Source organism: Odocoileus virginianus, chromosome 14 (assembly GCF_023699985.2).
Source record: "Odocoileus virginianus isolate 20LAN1187 ecotype Illinois chromosome 14, Ovbor_1.2, whole genome shotgun sequence".
Classification (NCBI taxonomy): domain Eukaryota; kingdom Metazoa; phylum Chordata; class Mammalia; order Artiodactyla; family Cervidae; genus Odocoileus; species Odocoileus virginianus.
In genome coordinates this window covers 28,489,038-28,513,197 of record NC_069687.1, presented here as the reverse complement: position 1 = coordinate 28,513,197, position 24,160 = coordinate 28,489,038, and the positions used below count along the sequence as shown (strand labels likewise).

The window sequence follows — 24,160 nt, the reverse complement described above, 5'->3', positions numbered from 1 at the left end:
GCCAAGACATGGAGGCAAACTAAATGTCCATTGATAGATAAATGGTAAAGAAGATGTGAGATATGTGTGTGTGTGTGTGTGTGTGTGTGTGTGTGCATATAAAGGAACTATTACTGACATAATAAAGAATGAAACAATGCCATTTGCAGCACTATCTAGGTTCATGGATGAACCTAGAGATTATCATACCTAGTGAAGAAAGTCAGAGAAAGACAAATATCACCATGACATCATTTTTATGTGGAATCTAAAACAATGACACACATGAACTTATTTACAAAACAGAAATAGGCTCACCAACCTAGAAAACAAACTTACGGCTACCAAAGGGGCAGTGGGGAATGAGGGATAAATTAGGAGTTTGAGATAAATATAAAAACAGAAAGGCTCTCAGCCACTTCTGAGAGAAAGAGCTCTAATTTTCTTGGACCTTCAGTGTCAGGAGTCAGAGGGAGAACAATCCCTTCCTCCCGATAAAAACAGGGGGACAAAAATAAAATCTGAGTGGGAAACTCTGAGTTTGAACTCATAGACCTTTCAAGGAACCTACAACTTACAAAGCACTGTGAAACTTCAGAGACTTCATTGTTGCAGGGGAACCCCACGCATAGAAAGGTCCCAAGCTTTGCTAATGATCTGCTGTCACCACCTTGAAATTCTTAATCATTTTTAAACAAAGGCTCTGCATTTCTATTGTGCACCAGATCCTGCATATTATGCAGCTCATCCTGGCCAGGGCAACTGACTGTGTGGGGCATGAAAAACTGACCGCTCTCAGTGGTTATTTCACTGAAAAAAAAAGTGGTTTCAATTGAAACAGAGGGTATACAGCCCAGGGGTAGAACATTTGACAGTAATTTACGTAAATCCTTTTCTTAAAGGAGTGATTCCCTTTTCTGCTTCTGAGATGCTCTGACTTCACAGTAGGGAAGGCCCTGGAGGAGAGTGAGAGTGGGCATGAGTGCCTGCCCACGGCCGCTGGGCACTTCCCATAGTGTTCTGGGGGCTGCTTACTGCCAACACCTGCCTCAGGAGTCCTCTAGCCATATGAGGCTGTTTGGGCTCCCCTTTGAGTGCTGGGGAACAGAGGGTTAGTGGACATGGAACTCATCTTCCTCACTCCTCAAGAAGAGTGATATTTGGGCTCACTCTGAGGCCTGTTCTGCCACTCCCAGTGCCCTCTCAGGGTGTCGGCTCCAGTTGCCCACAAAGAAGGTTGGCTTGCTGATGTGCACTTTATTGCTCCCATCCTCTCCCCATCTCACTTCTCCCTTCCCCCACTGGAGTTTCCCGGGATTACCTCCTGAATAAACTACATGCATCCAAGTCCTCATTTTAGGATACCTCTGGTGGTGGTTTAGTCACTAAGCCATGTCTGATTCTTGAGACCCCATGGCTTCCCTTTCCAAGGGATTTCCAAGGAAAGAATACTGGAGTGGGCTGCCATTTCCTTCTCCAGAGGCTCTTTCCCACGCAGGGATTGAACTCGGGTCTCCCGCATTACAGGGCGAATTCTATACCATCTGAACCACCAGGGAAGCCCCGGGATACCTCTGGGAGGACCTAAAGACATCAAGTCATTTAGTCAAAATCCAAAACAGGTTCAAAGAGTGACGTGAATGACAACTTATACACAGTTCAGGGACTGCTTTCTCTTCAGCTTGCCTCTGAGCCAGCAAGTAAGGATGCATATGAGGTACGGATTCAATTAGGTGAGTGGATGGCTCCCGAATTCATCTCTGAAGAGTGGCTTTAGAGTTGGGAACCTGCCAGGTCAGACAGAAAACCTAGGAATGTAGTTTAAACAAAAAGGAAGTTAATTTGTCTTTTGCATAGCAGATTGATGGGAGATGATGAGGGCTGGAATGAAACTCATAAATTTTGCTTCACTTTGCATGACCTCCATCCCTAAAGTCACCTGATTCTCCAAAATGGCTGCTTACAGTCCAGCCATCTCACTTATGTCCCAGATAGCAGGGAGGAGAAAATAATGAAGAAAAGCATGCCCTCTCCGTTTGAGTCTCCTTAGCAGATGTTGTACATATTCTCTTCTGCTTGTATCCCAGTGGCAAGAATCTAGTCTAATGACTCTACCAAGATGCACAGAAGTCTGGGAAATATAGTCATTACTCTGGATAACATGTGCCCAGTTTAAAATTAGGCATTCTATTTGTATAGAAGAGAAGAACAGACAGTGAGGGGCAGCTAACATTCCCTACCACCCCAGGCCCAAAGAGTTTCTAGGGCCCTAGTTTAGCCCAGTAAATGCAGAATACTTCTCATTTGCCCCAGAGAGGCACGTGTGTGCATGCTAAGTCGCTTCAGTCATATCCAATTCTTTGCAACCCTATAAACTATAGCCCATCAGGCTTCTCCATCCATGGGATTCTCCAGGCAAGAATACTGGGGTGGGTTGCCATGCCCTCCTCCAAGGGATCTTCCTGACCCAGGGATCAAATTCATATCTCCTGAATCTAATTCACTGACAGCAGATTCTTTACTCACTGAGCCACCAGGGACGTCCCCTAGAGAGGCACAGATATGGCCAAAAAGTCACTGCCTTCTAAGGGAGCCCTGCAAGAATGAATGAAGTAGACAGACAACTACAGACCAGATGGGTGTCTGAGGAGATACCAATTTGAGCAGATAATGACTGAGGTCCAGACGCCCTCCCCTATCACGGCTGTTGGCTGGCATCATAGAGGCCTGCAAGAACTGTTTCTGCACAGCTGCAAGACTGAAGAAAGAACCTGGAGTCATCGATAGAGATATCAATGGTTTAATGCAGGGGGAGCTTACATATCTGAAGCAAGGTTCTGGAGCGACACCCCACTATGTGCAGCACATGGGCAGGCCAGATGAGGCAGCAGACTTCACTTCTGGAGGCAGGAGAGGTTGGGGGAATTATGTCAGGTTAGCTCATCAGTTACTAGGGAAACCAGGTGAGGGGGCAACCCCTTACTGCCCCTTTGATGAGTATACTAAAAGGTTCTGATCTAAAGCTAGAACGATCATTCTCTTGGGGCCTGGGACAAGTTGTAGAAAGGCCAATCATATGAGTAGGACACAGGCAAAGCATGCACTTGTTGAGGAGGGGATGTACACAGCGCAAGAGAACAGCCATCTTGAACGATCCGACCATACAATGGCATATGCAAGCCCTTCTACCAACCCATAGATGAGAGCCAAGAAGACACAGGAAACTCATTAGTTTTGTTTTGGTTTGTTTTTTTTTTGTGGCTCAGATGGTAAAGAATTTGCCTGTAATGCAGGAGACCCAGGTTCGATTCCTGGGTCAGGAAGATCCCCTGGAGAAGGGAATGGCTACCCACTCCAGTATTCTTGCCTGGAGAATCGCATGGACCGAGGAGTCTGGCAGGCTACAGTCCATAAGGTCACCAAGAGTCGGACACAACTGAGTGACTGACACTTTCACTACTTTTCTTTCAAGAAAAGTAGATCATGTTTCTACCCCCTTAATGAAATGAGGATTATGGTAGCCACTAGGGCTATTTGCTGATATTCTGGTTCTCCTCCTCTGGAGTAGATGGTAGGATTTGCATTTCCCTGCCCCTTTGAAGTTAGCTGTAGTCATGTGATATACTTTGCCCAATGATATTTGAGCACAAGTGAGATGTATCCTGTCTAGACTGAAGAGTGAGTCCATGATGGTTAATTTTATGTGCCAACTTTGGCTGAGCCATGGACCTCAATTTTTGCTCAAACACAAGTCTAGATGTTGCTATAAGAGTATCTTTTAGATGTGAGTAACGTTTAAATAAGTAGACTTTGAGTACAACAGATAATCCTTCATAATGTGGGTGGGCCTCATCCAATTAGCTGAAGGCTCTAAGAGCAAAAGACTAAGGTCCCCTAAGGAAAAAGGAATTCTGCCTCCAGTTTGTTGTATGTTAAGTTACTTCAGTCCTGTCTGAACCTTTGTGACCCCACAGACCGTAGCCCCCCAGCCTCCTCTGTCCATGGGATTCTCCAGGCAAGAATACTGGAGTGGGTTGCCATGCCCTCCTCCAGGGGATCTTCCCGACCCAGGGGTCAAAACCACGTCTCATATGTATCCTGCATTGGCAGGTGGGTTCTATACCACTAGCGCCAACTGGGAAGCCCACCTGCCTCCAGAATTATAGTATTAACTTTTCCCAAGGTCTCCAACCTGCCCTGAAGAGTCCAGGTTTTCTAGCCCCTGCAAGTGTGTGAGGCAATTCCCTAAGGTAAATTTTCTCTCTGTCTCCTCTCTCTCTGTATACACACACACACACACACACACATGCATTCTATTGGTTTTGTTTCCCTAGAGAACCCTGAACAATGCAAAGCCTATGTGCAATTTGTCACATTTTCTTTTTTTCTCTGCCACATTAACCTTGGAAGCACATGTAGAGATGAGGTCTCCCGCCTGGATCCTTAAGTGACAATAGCAAGTCGAGTCCCTCTGCCAACCCGCAGTGGACTGGGAGCATAAGCAAGAAAAAACCTCCATTCTGCTAAGCCACGGAGACGTGGGGACTGTTTGTGGTCACAGCACAATCTACTCTATAGACCAAGGAGGCAAAATAGAAGTTAGGGTGATTTAGATTTGGTAGGTAAAGCACACTCATTGAAACTGCCCATCCTGGCCAGGCACCATAGTAACCATTAGCATGAGTTATTTTACGACAGGAGGGCCTGGTAAGGAATAAGGAACTAACAAGCCACTACCAACCAAAAGAATTCGGGAAAGGACAAAAGGAGATATCATGTGTCCTTCCACCTCCCAGAATCCTCCTTACTGGCATCCATCCTGGCTGAGCAATGCGGGCACCACCAGGAAGGACCCTGAGTCATAATGATCAGCCAAAGACAACCTGGAAACTAATCCTACCGCCATAAAAGCTGAGACTGCAAGCCACCTGGCAGGGCAGTTCTCCTGGGCTCCCTCACTTTACTGCTCCCCATGTGTGCCCCTTCCCCTGATAAAGTCTCTGGCTTTTTCAGCATGTTTGTCTCCTTGGACAATTCATTTCCGGAGTGTTGGACAAGAGCGCACTCTCAGTACTCACTATTTCTCATTTCTTCTGGCCAGGATTATTCCAGGGCTTGAAGCAGCTCTTGGCGTTTTCCCTGCTAAGAATGTCCCTGGAATCAATGTCCTATTCCCACTTTTCTACCCTCATTAAGCTTTCCTGGCTCTAAAAGTCCTCTTCTTCTCAATTCAATAAAAATGTTTCCTTTTCTTCTTAGTGTGAGAGATCACAATTATGCAGTAAGAGGTAATAAGCAAATTCCCTCCAATGTGTGAATAGAAGTTTCATTTTCCCAGGGGGATTTGCATTTGAAAAGGAGATTTAAAAACAAAACAAAAATCCCACACAAATGAAGCTATGCTTGGTGAAATTCCAGGAAGCATGATTAAGTGAGATTTCCCGTAGTAAGGGAGACATTTGGGAACAAGAGGACTTTTTCACAGGTGCTCTGCAGAAGGTACCAATATTGTTGGATTTTATTTCCTGGAATTTCTGGGTGCTTCTGAGTATTGGAGAACAGAAATTCCCCAGGGATGCTTCAGAGAAACTTCTGGTACTGTCCAATAATCCCCATTTCTCCTTCCAAATGCTTCCCAATGACCAGCCGCAGCCAGACCTAACAGGCTCACAGCCTCTCCTGGCATCCTTAGGTCAAGCTGCCAGCCACTTTGTTTTCCACAGGGAGCAACTTCCTGAGATAGGTGGCCTTTACCCAAGGGTAAGGTCCCTGAAACCCAATACACAAATATCCCTAGGTGTCACATGTACCCCTCTTATATCATCCCAGGAGGCCTACCTCTCATCTCAAAAGTAATGTACATTCATAAGAAATCAACTAGGCAACTTGTTTAAAAACATAGATTCAGCGACTTAGCTTCTGATTCAATAGGTTGGGATGCAGTCCAGAAAGCCACATTTTCACAGGACTCCTTCCCCCCATGTGGTTCAGATGAACGCGGTAAGCTGACTACACTCCGTGAAATAGAGCCCCAGGGAGATGGGGTGAGCTATGCGCACCGCCCGCTCTCCTGAATTCCCGGTGAACTCTTTTCTGCTCAGCTCCGAGTTTGTGTCTATTTGATGGAGCCAGGCCATCTGCTCACAACCTTAAAACAAAACGAACGAAACAAACAAAAGATGGAGTGTTGCTTCCAGGAATTTCTGTGCCATTTTTTTTTTTCTTTCCGTTTACAAGAGGATACGTCTTTTTGTGTGTAATTTAATTTTTGACGACAAAGAGGACAAATGGTGGTCTCCTCCCTCACTCATTTTTTGCCGTATTTGCAGAGGACTTAAAATTTAACACGTGAGAAAGAAGCAATCAGCTCCATGAGCTCTCAGATGAAAGTTGGGAATATCAGGAGTCAAATGGGGGAAAAAAAGTTAAATAACATTTGTTAATATACTGTTTTTAGAAACCTGTTTTAGAGCCAGTAGCCACAGGGCAGAAACCAATTTTCAGAAAGACAACCCAATTGGTCAATTGAAGAGTTAATTTCTTTGGCCTCGGGGAAGAGGCCGCTGAGTCTCCCGCACTTGGAAGTAATTAGTCCTCCCCATCCCCCAATACCACCCCAGCTCCCGCCCAGACCCAAGCCGGATCTCTGCCCTAAATGCGTGTGCCCCCTGGTGGTTTGAAGGTAAACTACAACATACTTCAAAAGGAAGGAGAGAATCAGGAGTTTGAATATCCTTGCATTTCCCCCACTCCACACCCGCACAGAGTTTTTTCAGGGACAGGTCTGCAGGTGCATCAGAGGCTGTCACAGCTCTGGTGGCATCCTCACACTTAATTCTACACACCTCAATGTGGGTACGTCACAAATGCAGACGTGCCACAACCCCTTAAAAGCACAGTTCTTGCCTGGCCCAGCGCTGTACACGGAACCAGGACAAGCCACCAGTGCCTGTCACAGAAAGCACTCCATAAAAATCAAGTCCACCGACTTCCCTGGCAGTCCAGGGGTTAAGATCTACACTTTCCCTGCAGAGGGTCCAGGTTCAATCCCTGGACTCGGAACTAAGTTCCTGCCTGCCAAATGAATAAATAAATAAAATCAAGCCTCAAGTTTGGTGTGGGCTCTCTGGCTCCACCAGCACCCACTCTTCAATTCCAGGCCTGTCTGCCCAGGTTCTCCCCTCCTTTTCAATGTCTGTTTTTCTAACCATTCACCCCTCATTATAAACCCCAGAATCTGCTCCCAGGGACAGAGCTCACATTCATTTTGTGATCCCTAGGCTCCACCTGGTTGACGTCCACTGCATCCCCACCACTGTAATTAGGGAAAACCTGGTGGCTCAGATGGTAAAGCGTCTGCCTACAATTCGGGAGACCCGGGTTCGATCCCTGGGTCGGGAAGATCCTCTGGAGAAGGAAATGGCAACCCATTCCAGTACTCTTGCCTGGAAAATCACATTGACGGAGGAGCATGGTAGGCTACAGTCCATGGGGCCTCAGAGTCGGGCACGACTGAGCCACTTCACTTCACTTGACAACTCCTAACCAGGAAGTAATAGAAATAGGCCTCTCGACCTTCAAAAAGGGCTTTGGACTTTCAGCCAGACACTTGACACGCATGCAAGACTCATTTTTAACTATAAAGTATATAGATTTATTCTATTTTTTTAAAAACTCCAACATACAAAAGTCACTGTTGTTAATTTGGAGCATGTCCTTCCAGAACTTTCTACAATGTACTTACATATATAACTGTACATGGACAAATATAGAGAATTATAACCTTATGGAGCTTTTCCTAAAAAACAGGATCACATTGTACCTGAATTCTTTCACAGCATGATTTTTTAAATTAATAATAGGATTTCTTCAATCATATCTTTCTATATGGAGCCATTTAGTTCTTTTTAACTCTGTATACTATTCTATACAGAGGCTCCCCCAGGGCTTCCCCTGTGACTCGGTGGTAAAGATTCAGCCTGCAATGCAGGAAACACAAACTCAGTCCCTGGGTCGGGAAGATTCCCCTGGAGAAGGAAATGGCAACCCACTCCAGTATTCTTGCCTGGGAAATCCCATGGACAGAGGAGCCTGGAGGGCCAGAGTCCATGAGGTTGCAAAAGAGTCGGACACGACTGAGAGACTAAACAAGAACAAGAAGCTACTATTCTATAGTATTGGGAGTTCAGAGAGCCAAAATAATAATCCTTTCTTTTTGTCCTAAGTCTGGGCTCAATGGAGAAAGAAGGCAATGGAGGCAGCAGATATAAAATTTTAAAAACTGACAAAAATCAAACTGTTCTTGTTATTAGCAAGCTGATTGGAAAATATGGCTTAAGGGCATATCTAGAACAACTTACTAATATTTCACCCGTGAATGAATATAGGCTGACTTGCTGGGTCACAGGTAACGGAGGACACATTGAGGGTGTCAGAGCTTGCTACCTGGCAGAGCACAGGTCAGCATGGCCTCAGGGTAAGCACCCTAGAAGGTGTCAGTGAAAAGCCTGAACGGAGGTGCCCAGTCCCTTCTCCCTAGCTCATTAACTGTGCAAACCAGCCCTTTTCTCATAGGGATAAATGAGTGAACGAGGGGTGGGAGGGAGGACAGGAGTGTAATCTAGACCCTAAGACCAGAGAAATGGAGAGTCCCCTGAACATCTTCTAACTTTTTGTTCTTGAACCCTTGTGCTCTGAAATTCATAAGAGCATCACTGACCTCCCTTCAACCCCCGGAGAAGAGATGAAGCAATTATCTGAACATTCCTGGTTTCTACCTTCATGAACACATTCTCTCAATACCAAGCACTGCTCTTTTGTAGATCTGTCTTGTTTACAGTTTATAGCTTGACCTCAGAAAGCTCTCATTGAAGGGGAGTCAGTCATGCTCCTATAAATTTCAGACCAGAAGGGTTCAAATACAGAAAAGTTAGAAAATGTTCAGGGGACTCTCCATTTCCCTGGTCTCAAGCTAGCATCTAGATTACACTCCTGTCCTCCCTCTCTTGTTTGCAGTTTATAGTTTGGCCTCAGAAAGCTCTGACATAACAAATGACAGTCCATTTGTTATTGACTCCTAGACCTTGATGTTGTCTAAACAAAAATGTGCTCCACATTCTGTTCCATACCAGTCACATTGTCCAATGAAACCCATCAAAGATTATACAGCTAAAAGATACTCCTTTCAAAAATGCAATATCTAACATATTAAAGGCCATATATTAAAACCCAGAGCTAACATCATGCTGAACAATGAAAGACTGAAAGCTTTTCTCTAAGATCTATAGCTTTATAATGCTCTCTGATTTCAAACTATATTATAAAGCTATAGTAATCAAAATAGTGTGGCATCAGCATAAAAACAGACACATGGGTTAATGGAACATACTGGAGACCCCAGAAATAAACCCACATATATATGGTCAAGTAATTTACAATAAAGGAGCCAAGAATATGCAGTGAGGAAAGGATGGCCTCTTCGATAAATGGTGTCACTCAGTCCTGTCCAACTCTTTGCGACCCCATGGACTGTAGCCCACCAGGTTCTTCTGTCCATGGGGATTATCCAGGCAAGAATACCAGAGTGGGTTGCCTCCTCCAGGGGATGTTCTCCTTCAGGGGATCTTCCCAACCCAGGGACAGAACCCAGGTCTCCCACATTGCAGGCAGATTCTTTACCAGCTGAGTCACCAGGAAAGTCTTTTTTTTTTTTTTTTTTAAAGAAAACACATATAAGTGATATCATGCAGCACTTGTCTTTCTCTGGCTTATTTTACCTAGCATAATACCCTCAAGTCCCATCTATATTGTCACAAATGGCAGGATTTCCTTCTATCTCATGACTGAGTAGTATTCCAGTATGTGTGTGTCTATATACACATCTATTCATATAAATATATATCTCCATTCATCTATTGATGGATAGATACTTCAGTTGTTTCCATATACTGGCTGGGGAGTCAAATTCATAGAAACAGAGGGCAGAAACATGGTTGCCCTAATAGAGAGAGGTTGGTAAAAGGGTAGAAACTTTCAGCAATCAGATGAATAAAGTCTGAGGACCTAATGTAAAATAGGTGTCTGTAGTTGCTATACAGACTTCCCAGGTGGCACAGTGGTAAAGAAGCTACCTGTTAATGCAGGAGACACAGGAGACAAGGCTTCAATCCCTGAGTCAGGAAGATCCCCTAGAGTAGGAAATGGCAACCAACTCCAGTACTCTTGCCTGGAAAATCCCAGGGACAGAGGAGCCTGGAGGGTTACAGTCCATGGGGTCGCAAAGAGTCAGGCACAACTGAGTGCCTGAGCACAGCACATAACTGGTGTGTGCTGACATATATTATTATATAGCTGACATATATAATTGGTATATATAATTATATAACTGGTATAGTAACATAATTGGTATATAGTATTATGTAATTGAAATTTGCCAAGAGAGTAGAACATAAATGCTCTCACCAAGAAAAGAAAAAGATGAACATGTGAGGTTATGGATGTGTTAATTAACTAGGAGAGAATCCTTTCACAATGCATATGTACATCAAATCACCACAATGTACACTTTAAATACCTTACAATTTTGTGTGTGAGTTATAGCTCAATAAAACTGAAATTAAAAAAAAAAACTTACTACAAAGCTACATAATCAAAAGCAGTGTGGCACTGGTATAAAGACAGCCATATAGATCAATGGACTAGAATAGAGAGCCCACAAATCAGGTGATTTTCAACAAGGATACCAAGACCATTAAATGGGAAAATAACATTTTTTTAACAGTTCTGGAAAAAAAAAAAAAAAACTGGATACCCACATGCAAAGGAGTAAAATTGCACCCTTACCTGATACCATATACAAAAATAACAGAAAATGGAGTAAAGGCACATGTGTAAAAGCTAAACTGTAACACTCCTAGTAAAAAACATAAGGAAAAGATTTATAATGTTGGATTTGGCAATAATATCTTCGATATGACACCAAAAACACAGGCAACAGCAAAAATAAAAATAGGCAAATTTAGACTTCATCAGAATTAAAACTGTTTGTGTATCAAAGGATACTATTAACAAAGTGAAAAGGCAACCTATGGAATTTCAAATCATATATCTGACAAGAGATTCATATTCAGAATGTACAAAGAGAAAAAAAAAAAAGAATGTACAAAGAGCCCCTGCAACTCAACAACAAAACAAACAACCCAATTAAAAATGAGCAAAGCATCAAAATAAATAATAATAATGTATTTTTGCATTATTATTTTTTAAAAATTTGTCAAAGGATTTTGTGATGGTTGAAGTTGTGTGTCGTCTTGACTGCGTTAAGGGGTACCCAGATAGCTGGTAAACAGTATTTCAGGGTATGTCTTTGAGGATTTCTTCAGAAGAGATTAGCATCCCAATCAGTAGACTGAGTGAAGAAGATGAGCTCTTACCAATATAGGCTGGCATCATCCAATCCTCTGGGAGGCTTACCTTCCTTTGTAATTGGATATGAGAGCTTCTAGTTCTTAGGTCCTGAGACCCAGACTGAATTGGATTTCCTGGTTCTCCAGCTTGAATACAGCAGTTCATGGGACTTCTTGGCCTCCATAGAGCATGAACCAATTCTTTTTTTTGTTTGTTTTTGATGTCTGATCTTATTTATTTGTTACTCTTAGAACGTCTCATTTTTGACTGGACTCAGACTTAGAAGTAGAAGCTCTCAGAGAGGACAGCCTCCGTCTCTTGGCAATCTGTTCCTGCCGTTTTTCTTTGGCCTTCTTCATTCTCTTGGCCAAAAGTTTAGCATATTCTGCAGCCTCTTCTTTATTTTTCTTAGTATGCTGCTTCTTCAGAGCAATACACCGGCGTTTGTGTTGCACAACTCGTGGAGTCACGAGACATGGCGTTTGTGTTACAGAACTCGTGGAGTCACGAGACGCTGAATCTTGGGTGCTTTAGTCCTAGGTTTCTTACCTTCTTTGTTCAGGGGCTTTCGCACAACATACTGGCGGACATCATCTTCTTTAGAGAGATCGAAAAGTTTGCGGATTCTGCTAGCTCTTTTGGGACCCAGGCCCTAGGCACTGTAGTATCAGTGAGTCCAAGAATATCCTTCTCCCGTTTTTTCACAATGACCAAATTGAGAACACTCAGATTGGCATCCTCAATGCAACCCCGTACAGATTTGCGCTTTCTCTCTCCAGTTCTCCTTTGTCTGTAACAGGATTGCCCCTTACTCAGTAGCAGGCGAACTCGGCCATGAGTCAAGACACCCTGCTTCATGGGGAAACCCTGATTATCATTCCTGCCACTGATTCAGACCACATAACTCTTCCATTCCTCACCCAGAGCGTCAGCAGCAACTTCTGTGGCCATATGCTTCTTGTAGAAGGTACGAAGTTTTCGTTCATCATCCACTTCAATTGCTTCTGGCAGCCAGAGGCCGGGAAAGAGATGTTCAGCTTCATTCTGAAGCGGCCAACAGGCTCCAAGGCACCATGAAAAAGAGCATGAGCCAATTCTAATAAGAAGTCTCCTCTTACACCTATCTATCTCTCATATCCTATTGATTATTTCTTTAGAGAACTCTAACAGACTTGAATAGACATTTCTACAAAGAAGATACATAGAAGATCAATAAGCACATGAAAAGATGCTCAACATTACAAATCATTAGGGAAATACAAATCAAAACTACAGAATTATCACCTCACACTCATTAGAATGATTGTTACTAAGAAACTAAAACAAACAAAAAAAAAAAACAAAATAAATGTTGGTGAAGATATGGAAAAATTGGAACTCTTAGCATTGCTGTTGAATATATAAAATGGTATACCTGCTACAGAAAATAGCATGGGTTTGCTCAAAAAATTAAAAATAGAGTTACCATGTAAATGTGTTAGTCACTCGGTCATGTCTGACTTTTTGTGACCCCATGGATTGTAGCCCACCAGGCTCCTATGTCCATGGGATTCTCCAGACAAGAATACTGGAGTGGGTTGCCATTTCCTTCTCCAGGGAATCTTCCCGAACCAGCGACTGAACCCGAGTTTCCTGCATTGCAGGCAGATTGTTTACTTCCCACTAGTGAAGCCCAAGAGTTACCATGTGTTCCAGCAATTTCACTTCTGAGTATATACCCAAAAGAAAGAAAAACAGGGACTCAATACCCTAAAGAAAGGAAAACAGGAAGGGACTCAATACCCTAAAGAAAGGAAAACAGGAACTCAAACATGTAATCTGTACACTCAAGTTCACAGCAGCATAATACATAATGGCCAAAATGTTGCTGCTGCTAAATTGCTTCAGTCGTGTCTGACTCAGCAACTCCCATGGATCTTCATGACCCAGGGATCAAACCCACCTCTCTCACATCTCCTGCATTGACGGGCAGATTCTTTACCACTAGCACCTCCTGGGAAGCCCCATATATGGGAGCTAATCAGAGGAAAATGAGTAACTCTCCAAGCTGGCTTTAAAATTCAGGATTAAATACCATCTTAACAGGGAAAGGGGAATTAAGAGGTACAAACATCCAGTTTTATATCTAAAGCACAGATTGCCTCATCCTGTTTATTCAGACTGAATACCCCTCAGGATGTACTGCCAGAGGACCACCAAAGTGGGTTACAATTTAACCACTATATAACTGATGGGTGAGTGACACTCTTTTGTTCCTTTTTGTTGTTGTTGTTCAGGGTTAAGGAGGTCATTTTATTTTTCTTTATTCCCACCCCTAAAACAGGACCAACTAAACAATAGGCAGCAGACCACAGTGTATGCTTTTTACTGATAAGCATCAGACTGGATGGGTGGCGCAGACAGTAAACAATCTTCCTGCAATGCAGGAGACCTGGGTTCATTTCCTGGGTTGGAGAAGATCCCCTGGAGAAGGGAATGGCTACCCACTCTGGAGAATTCCATGGACAGAGGAGCCTGGCAGGCTACAGTTCATGGGGTCACAAAGGGTCAGACACGATGAGTGACTAACGCATTTACATTTTTTTATCAGACTGAATATGGATTGAATCTTTGGCTAAAAGCATTTCATCCTAAAATTAGATAGGGTCAAATTAGATATGCCCCCTCATTCAGTCACAACTAGTCCTAGAGGACTAGAACCTGTCACACCATGGATAACAGGTCAAAATGCAGTGCCCCTGAAAGTTATCCAAAAAATAAATAAATAAATAAAGAAGAAAGGACTTAGCCCAGTTCTTTATCCCAAATTCATCAATCCTAGATATCCCCATTTCGCATAGAAAGGCATGAGGAACAGGACAGGGGTCTTCCTTGAATTCAATACTCTTCCACTAGAAATATAAAACTAGAAAAAAAAAATGGAGGTTTTCCCAACACATAGTACAGGTTTACCAGAGTTTAATGAGTCCCCTGTTGATGGATATTTAGGTTGTTTCTAATGTCTCCACAACGAACAACCTCAGGGAAGACCTCCTGTATATTTCATGGTACATATTTGCAAGTTTTCCTTTAGGCTAGCTACCTGGAAGTGAATATCTAGGTGGACTGTGTAAACATTTAAAATTGTAATAAATACGGACAGTTTGATTTCCAAAAGGGCTGTACATGATTTGCACTTCAGCTGGAATGTGGGCAAATACCTGTGTTTCCACATCTTCATCAATATTGGTTACATTCAATCTTTCAGATTTTTGCCAATATGACAGGTGAAAATGATATCTCTGTTGTTTTGCTACATATGATTCTATCATTGGATAGAATGAACATCTCTTTATACATTTGCCAGCAATTTTTATATTCTCTTTACAGAGTTTCCTGTTCATTTCTTGTAACCAAATTTCTATTAGGTTATCTTTTCATTAATTGGTAGGCATTCTTTATATATTTTGGATGCTATTATTTTGCCTTTTATTTGTGGCAATTATTCTTTCCAACCTTTTGATTGCCTTTTAAGTTGAGTGTGTATCTATGGTAGTACAGAAAAATTTCTTTTTATGCATGCTCAGTCACTTCAGTAATGTCTGACTCTTTGCAACCCCATGGACTGTAGCCCACCAGGCTCCTCGTTCCATGGGATTCTCCAGGCAAGAATACTGGAGTGGTTGCCATTTCCTCCTCCAGGGGATCCTCATGACCCAGGTATCAAATCTGCATCTTTTATGTCTCCTGCACTGGCAGACACGTTCTTTACCACTAATGCTACCTGGGAAGCCTGTCGAAATGTACTTTTAGAAAAAATTTCTTTGCTTCTGCATTTTATATCTTGGTTGATAAAGTATTCACTATTTCAAGACCTCCCATATTTTATTCTGCCACTGTTTATTCAAATACTTTTGTTGTTCTGGTTTTGAAATAAATTTAAAAATCCATCTAGAACATACGTAGAGTTGTCTACTTAGAGAAAAAGGCACAACATGAGCGCTCTCAGCTTCAGTTTATTCAAGACCTTACTGAGGACTACAGGCTGGCAGGCAGTTGAGGAACTGCTCCGAAGAGGCTGGGGAGGAGCCAGTATGTACTGGAATTTTTTGGCTGAAAAATACACGCATTCAAACATGTAACTTGGTAAAAGATCACTGCTAATCACAAAGAAGAGATGCATGGGTGCTCAGTCGTTCAGTTGTATCCTACTCCTTGCAACTCTTTGGACTGTAGCCCGCCAGGTTCCTCTGTCCATTGGATTCTCCAGGCAAAAATACTGGAGTGGGTTACCATTTCCTTCTCCAGGAAATCTTCCAAACACAGGGATCAAATCCAGGTTTCCCATATTACAGGCGGATTCTTTACCATCTGAGCCACCAGGGAAGCCCACTGAGTCACCTGGGGAGCCCCAAAGAAAAGATCAGTTCAGTTCAGTCGCTCAGTCGTGTCCAGCTCTTTGCGACCCCATGGACTGCAGCACACCAGGCCTCCCTGTCCATCATCACCAGCTCCTGGAGTTTACTCAAACTCATGTCCATTGAGTCAGTGATGCCATCCAACTATCTCATCCTCTGTCATCCCCTTCTCCTCCTGCCTTCAATCTTTCCCAGCATCAGGGTCTTTTCCAAGGAGTCAGTTCTACACATCAGGTGGCCAAAGTATACAAGCTTCAGCTTCAGCACCAGTCCTTCCAATGAATATTCAGATCTGATTTCCTTTAGGATGGACTGGTTGGATCTCCTACCCATCCAAGGGATTCTCAAGAGTCTTCTCCAACACCACAGTTCAAAAGCATCAAATCTTCAGTGCTCAGATTTCTTTATAATCCAACTCTCACGTCCATACATGACTACTGGAAAAACCATAGCCGTGACTTGACGGACCTTTGTTGGCAAAATATTGTCTCTACTTTTTAATACACTGTCTAGGTTGATCATAACTGTTCTTCCAAGGGGCAAGCATCTTTTAATTTCATGGCTGCAGTCACCATCTGCAGTGATTTTGGAGCCCCAAAAAATAAAAGTCTGTCACTGTTTCCATAGTTTGTTCATCTATTTACCATGAAGTGATGGGACCAGACACCATGATCTTAGTTTTCTGAATGTTGAACTTTAAGCCAACTTTTTCACCCTCCTCTTTCACTTTCATCAAGAGGCTCTTTAGTTCTTCTTTGTTTTCTGCCATAAGGGTGGTGTCATCTGCATATCTGAGGTTATTGATATTTCTCCTGGCAGTCTTGATCCCAGCTTGTGCTTCAGCCAGCCTGGCGTTTTGCATGTACTCTGCATATAGGTTAAATAAGCAGGGTGACAATAAACAGCCTTGATGTACTCCTCTCCCGATTTGGAACCAGTCTGTTGTTCCATGTTCAGTTCTAACTGTTTCTTGACCTGCATACAGATTTCTCAGGAGGCAGGTCAAGTGGTCTGGTATTCCCATCTCTTGAAGAATTTTCCACAGTTTATTGTGATCCACACAGTCAACGGCTTTAGTGTAGTCAGTAAAGCAGAAATAGATGTTTTTCTGGAACTCTCTTGCTTTTTCGATGATCCGGTGGATGTTGGAAATTTGATCTCTGGTTCCTCTGCCTTTTCTAAATCCAGCTTGAACATCTGGAAGTTCATGGTTCACGTACTGTTGAAGCCTGGCTTGGAGAATTTTGAGCATTACCTTTCTAGCATGTGAGATGAGTGCAATTGTGCGGTAGTTTGAGCATTCTTTGGGATTGCCTTTTTTGGGGATTGGAATGAAAACTGACCTTTTCCAGTCCTGTGGCCACTGCTGAGTTTTTCAAATTTGCTGACATATTGAGTGCAGCACTTTCACAACATCATCTTTTAGGATTTGAAATAGCTCAACTGGAATTCCATCACCTCCACTAGCTTTGTTCATAATGATGCTTCCTAAGACCAACTTGACTTTGCACTCCAGGATGTCTGGCTCTAGGTGAGCAATCATGCCATCATGGTTATCTGGGTCATGAAGTTTTTTTTTTTGTACAATTCTTCTGTGTATTCTTGCCACCTCTTCTTAATATCTTCTGCTTCTGTTATGTCTATACCATTTCTGTCCTTTATTGACCCCATCATTGCCTGAAATGTTGCCTTGGTATCTCTAATTTTCTTGAAGAGATCTCTAGTCTTTCCCATTCCATTTTCTATTTTTTCCTATATTTCTTTGCACTGATCCCTGAGGAGGCCTTACTTATCTCTCCTTGCTATTCTTTGGAACTCTGCGTTCAGATGGGTATATCTTTCCTTTTCTCCTTTGCCTTTTGCTTCTCTTCTTTTCACAGCTATTTGTAAGGCCTCCTCAGACAACCATTTTGTTTTTTTGCATTTCTTTTTCTTGGGGATGGTCTTGATCACTGCCTCTTGTACAGTGTCATGAACTTCCATCCATAGTTCTTCAGGCACTGTGTCTATCAGATCTAATCCCTTGAATCTATTTGTCACTTCCCCTGTATAATCATAAGGGATTTGATTTAGGTCATACCTGAATGGTCTAGTGGTTTTCCCTACTTCCTTCAATTTAAGTCTGAATTTGGCAATAAGGAGTTTGTGATCTGAGCCACAGTTAGCTCCTGCTCTTGTTTTTGCTGACTGTATAGAGCTTCTCCATCTTTGGCTACAAAGAATACAGTCAGTCTGATTTCTATATTGATCATCTAGTGATGTCCATGTGTAGAGTCTTCTCTTGTGTTATTGGAAGAGGGTGTTTGCTATGACCAGTGTGTTCTCTTGACAAAACTCTGTTAGCCTTTGCCCTGATTCATTCTGTACTCCTAGGCCAAATCTGCCTGTTACTCCAGATATTTCTTGACTTCCTACTTTTGCCTTTCAGTCCCCTATAATGAAAAGGACATCTTTTTTGAGTGTTAGTTCTGGAAGGTCTTGTAGGTCTTCATAGAACCATTCAGCTTCAGCTTCTTCAACATTACTGGTCTGGGCATAAACTTGGATTACTGTGTTATTGAATTGTTTGCCTTGGAAATGAACAGAGATCATTCTGTTGTTTCTGAGACTGCATCCAAGTATTGCACTTCATACTCTTGTTGACTATCATGGTGCTGGAGCGAATGTGAGGACATACCCTATATCCAAGGGCAACCCAGCAAAATGGTAGGAGGGGCAAAATTGTGTTCAGAATCAAACCCCACACCTGCCAGAGACGCTCAGAGGGCTCACACATACCTTGTGCACACCAGGACCCAGAGACCCCACGCAGACTGAGACAGAACTGTGTCTGAGTGTCTCCTGAGGAGGCATGGGTAGTAGTGGACTGCTGCAGGGGCGGGGGTCCTGGGTGCAGTAGATCTGGGTAAGGCATAAGCCATTGACCCCACCATAGAGCTGCCAGAACTTGCACAGGACTGGGGAAAGAGTCTTGGAGGGCACAAACAGAACCTTGTGTGCACCAGGACCCAGGGGAAAGGAGCAGTGACCCCATAAGAGACTAACTCAGACTTGCCCATGAGTGTCCTGGAGTCTCCAGCAGAGGCGTGGGTCAGCAGTGGTCTGCTGCAGGGTTGGGGGCACTGAGGGTAGCAGGACATGAATGGGACCTTTTGAAGGAGGTCACCATTATCTTCATGCCTTCACCATAGTTTGGCCTCATGTCAAATAACAAGGAGGGAACACAGCCCTGCCCATCAACAGAAAAGTGGATTTAAGATTTACTGAGCATGGCCACGCCCATCAGAACAAGACCCAATCTCCCTCTCAGTCAGTCTCTCCCATCAAGAAGCTTCCATAAGCCTCATATCCTTCTCCATCAGAGGGCAAACAGACTGAAAACCATAATCACCGAAAACTAACCAGTGATCACATGGACCACAGTCTTGTCTAACTCTAATTCAAAGAAGAGATATTTCAAGTTAATTATTTTAGTGCTTTCCGATGTATGGGAAGAGTCAAGAGTCTGGGGTCACTGAAATTCTTCCTGAGGTATGTGTCTGTCAGTATAGGGGCCCATTTATCTAAAGCACAGATTGCCTCATCCTATTTTTTCACCCTGAATACCTTTCAGGATGTACTGCCAGAGCACTGCTAAAGTGGGTGACAACTTAACCATTATATGACTGTTGGATGAGTGAAATTCTTTTGTTCTTTTTCTGTTCACAGAGTTAGGGAGGTCATTTTATTTTTTTTCCCAAATGCATGGCTAACTTTCCATTTATTACCTTTGGATTTAAAATGCCATCTTAGGACTTCCCTGATGGTCCAGTGGCTAAGACTCTGTGCTCCCAATGCAGGGGCCCTGGGTTCAATCCCTGGTCAGGGAACTAAATCCCACATGCCCACAACTAAGGGTTTGCATGCCACAACTAAAGATACCACATGCTGCAAATAAGACCTGGAGCAGCCAAATAAATAAATTTTTTAAAATGCTATCTTTTTTCAAATACTGTTTTTCCTTGCATGCATGAGTCTTAACATATGTTTCTAATAGAGCTGGATAACTGGGTTTCTTGTCTACCATAGATTTAAGCAAGGAAATAAATTGAGGACTCAAATGAATCAAATGATCCAAAAGGAAGTGAGAGCTAAATACAAAGAAGAATGTAGATAAGCAGAGAAGGAGAAACTGTGCTGTGTTGCACAATAATAAAGATAAATACTCCAAATCTTTAAGGAAGGATCAAACTAAGTTCAGACCCTTTGATTTTTTTAAGACAGGTAGCAAACTATATGTTTTAGAACAATTTCTATTCTTTAAAGTAGTAAAAAAAAATAAATAAATAAACACTGTTTTGGCACTTGAAAGGGCAAGTTTCCATCCTGTGGAAACATCAGTTATGCAGGACCTTGATCCCCAGGCAATGTCAGCTACACTGGGTGTTACTGTAACTCTTAGAACAAGGAGACACTGCAGAACCAAGCTCACAAATGCAGAACAAGGAAGGTCTCACCTGTAATTTTAAGCAAACCTGAAGAAGGCCCAAGTGCTTCTTTTCCCACACCAGGCTTGGTTCCCAAACTGGACTGCAGAGGTGTATAGCCCTTTATCTCACAAGTTGCCCGCTCTGCGTGTTCCTCAGCCCTGTTGCTTCCCGCAAGAGATAGAAGTTCACGGTCCCGTAATTTGAGCTTCCGCAGTCTCATATTTAGCCCAGGGGTAAAAATCAAGGAATATGAATCAAAGGAACAGTAACAAAGAAGCAGTCTTCCGCTGTGTGCCCTTACCACTGAGATATCACTCTGCTCCCTCAAGGTGTCTCCATGGTAACTCACTTGTTCCTCCAAACAGCCTGGATGGGCCTTGTGGGAGACTGGGCTCCTGCTCCTCCACTCCCTCCCCACAGTAGAATGAAACATTCACAGCCTTTGCCTCGTGACTTCCTAGTATTGCAGTACATTTTCAGGCCCCATGGATCTGGGCCTCAACTATGTGATTTGTCAAGGGAATATTAATGAATATCACCTAAGCAGAGGTTATAACTGCGCTTGCATGGTTTGGGTTCTTCTTCTTTGTTTTTTTTCTCTTCCAGTTTCACTGATATGTAATTAATATACAGCCCTGTGTATGTTTCAGGTGTACGGTATAATGATTTGACTTACGGTTTGACCTCTTGAACCTGTGTTACCGACAGGAGAGTCACGAAGCCAGTCTGAAGCAGCACCACCCCAGCTGAAATGAAGACCCTAGAGTGAGAAATGTGAGCATGGCGCTGATATCGCGGTAAGCCACTAAAACCCAGGTTCGTTTCTCTGTTTACACAGAATCATTGCAGTGAAACCCAACTAATCCAGCTCCTTCACTGGCACCGACCCCAGCCTCAGTGTTGGCCATGCACCTACCCTGTCATTCCAACAGTCACTCCTCACCAGACAGGCGCTGTGATTCTTGTGCCCAGGTCTCTACTCTCCCCACGTGCCAGGGGCCCCCACCATCCCCTATAGGAGCTCCCACACCTCTGGGGAGGCAAGGTATAGCTCCTACCAGTTGCTGATGACATGAAACACTTTCTTCCCACCTGGGTAAAACTCTGAGACCGCAAAGCAGAACCACCCTGTGCTGTTACCTACAGCTCTTAAGCTTGACTAATTTTTCCTTTTAGTACAAGCCTCCTCTCCCCAGGAGACAGACACAAGACAGCTGGGCCTAAAGATCATTTGAAAAACACGTTTTGGGTTTTTTTGGCTGCGTACAGCACGTGGGAATCTCAGTTCCCTGACCCAGGCCCACAGCAATGAAAGCACAGACTCTTAACCACTGGACCATCAGGGAATTCTCTAAAGATCCTTTCCTTTGAGACTCCCCTCAGAGATGCACTGGCTCTTGGTGGGTGAGCTGCTTTCCTTTTAGAATACCAGCAAGCAAGTTCTAAGATAAAATCATGCTAAGTCGCGTCAGTTGTGTCCGACTCTGTGATCCCACGGACTGTAGCCCACCAGGCTCCTCTGTCCATTAGATTCTCCAGGCAAGAATACTGGAGTGGGTTGCCATACCCTCCTCCAGATCTTCCCAACTCAGGGATCGAAACCACATCTCCTGTATTGGCAGGTAGGTTCTTTACCATTAGTGCCACCAGGAAAGCCCAAGGTAAAGTCAGCACTCTCTAACTAAGTGTGGGTTGTAATCCTAGAGGCCAGCTGTCAGACCCAGGGCACCAGGCACCAGGTTCCTGAGAGAAAGGAATCCATGGGGGCCCACATGGAAATTCACGTGAGCTCCAGAGCTCACGCCTGTGCTCTGGGATGCTCAGTATGACAAGTGGATTGGTAAACAGTATTTTCACTTTCATACTCTCTAGAGAAGATAGGCATGTATCAGATTGGAAGATTCATTCATTTAGCAAATACTACAGTGCTAAGCACTAGTGACATGAAGGTGAAAGAGACAAAATGCTCGTCCTCATGAAGCTTATACATTCCTAAGAGGAGGAGAGGAAGGAAACAGAAAATAAAAACACATAAGTATATAATTGTAAGTAGTGATAATGCTATGAGAAGTGCTAAAAAGCAGGGTAAATGGTGAGAGGACATAGGGCTCTTTACACAAGGCAGAGAGAAGGCATCTCTGAGAACCTAAAATTTAAGTAGATACCTACATCAAGGGAGGAAAAAAGCCCTTAGACGTTTTAAGGAAAGACAATCTAGAGTAGGAAGAACAAATATAAAGATCCTGAGACTGGAGCAAACATTCAAAGGCTATCCTGAAGGCCGATGGCTAGACGACAATGAGTCAAGAAGGGTGGGAAACTGGGGGTGGGCAGGGCCAGGTCTTGAGAGTGGCCTGTCATCCATTTGAGGAATTTGAATTTTACATAAGTGGAAAAGGATGCCCCTAGAGAGAGTTGAGCAGGGGACTGACTTGGGAATGGATTGATAACTTTAAAACTTAATTCTTCCTGGTACAAAAGACAAGGTAGGGGGCAGCAAGACCAGGTAGAAGGTTACTGTAGTAGCTCAAGGAGAGAGAATGGTTTGGATTGAGTGGTAGTGGTAGTGATGGTAAGAAATAATCATATTTATGGAATAGTTTGAAGGTAGATTCAACAAGGGGCTTCCCTGGTGACTCAGTGTTAACGATTCCACCTGCCAATGTAGGAGACATGAGTTCAATCCCTGGATCTCAAAGATCCCCTGGAGAAGGAAATGGCAATCCACTCCAAGACAGTAGTCTTGCCTGTCAAATCCCATGGACAGAGGAGCCTGGCAAGCTATAGTCCATGAGATTGCAAAGAGTCAGACATGACTTAGCAACTAAACATCAACAAATAGTCAACAGGACTCAGTAAGCATTTGAATGAGGAGATGGAAGAAAGAAAACTCAAGGACAACCTCCTGAGCTGGGCAGAGTGAAGTGGGTTTAAGTCTTGAGGAAGCATCCTGAGGTCTATTTTATATGTGGTAATTCAAGATTCACCCTATCCCCCATCATTTATATGAGAATGTCCTGAACGTTGGCTGTACAAGTCAGGAGAAAGGCCAGAGCTGCAGGTATGAATTGGATGAGCTTGAAGTTATCAAGTATAACTTCAAGAAAGTATAGTGAGAGAAAGGATCTGAGGATGGAGTCCAATATGTCTGGAATCCACAATTTGGAAGATACCTTGAGGAATATTGGAGAAGGGAATGACTACCTACTCTGATATTCTGGCTTGGAGCATTCCATGAACTGAGGAGCCTGGTGGGCTACAATCTATGGGGTCTCAAAGAGTCGAACACAACTGAATGACTAACATTTTCACTTACCTTTGAAAAATGGTTGGACTATAAAGAAAGTTAAGCACTGAAGAATTGATTTTGAATTGTGGTTGGAGAAGACTCTTGAGAATCCCTTGGACAGGAAGAAAATCAAATCAGTCAATCCTAAGGGAAATCAGCCCTGAATATTCATTGGAAGGACTGATGCTGAAGCTGAAACTGCAATACTTTGGCCACCTAATGTGAAGAACTGACTCATTGGAAGAGACCCTGATGCTGGGAAAGATTGAAGGCAGGAGCAGAAGGGGATAACAGAGGATGAGATGGTTGGATCACATCCCTGGCTCAATGCGCATGAGTTTGAGTAAACTCTGGGAGTTCATGGACAGGGAAGAGGGACAGAGAAGCTTGGCATGCTGCTTGCTGGGTGGGTAAAATAGCATACCCACTTCCATATTTTGCTTAAGCTTGATGTCTGGCCCCTAAATAGGAGTGAGTCTCAGTTGAGGCTTCAACTCTGAACCTGAAGGAATAAGGCCAAATCAGGCTTGAGTTACAGCCAGAAACCAGGAGTGAACTGACAATTTACTTTGAATTGTGTGTGGGTTTGCAAAAGTTCTGTGGCCAGGATGTCAATTATG

At 43.4% G+C, this 24,160-nt stretch overlaps 1 protein-coding gene, 1 non-coding gene and 1 pseudogene across 4 annotated transcripts in view; 1 reads left to right on the top strand and 2 right to left on the bottom strand.

Moving 5' to 3' along the window:
- SUB1 (SUB1 regulator of transcription) overlaps nt 1–20,491 on the bottom strand; it is an 87,894-nt gene extending 67,403 nt beyond the window's left edge. The window contains exon 1 of one of the 3 annotated variants that reach the window (XM_070476553.1): nt 20,279–20,491. The gene's annotated coding sequence lies outside the window, so the exon portion shown is untranslated. The remainder of the gene's footprint in view (nt 1–20,278) is intronic. The other 2 variants (XM_070476552.1, XM_070476554.1) reach the window with 2 other exon arrangements.
- Nucleotides 11,525–12,428, bottom strand: LOC139038178 (small ribosomal subunit protein eS6-like; annotated as a pseudogene).
- Nucleotides 19,579–19,651, top strand: TRNAG-CCC (transfer RNA glycine (anticodon CCC)). Its single transcript has one exon. It is a non-coding gene; the product is annotated as a tRNA-Gly (tRNA).
- Nucleotides 20,492–24,160: the final 3,669 nt, after the last annotated feature.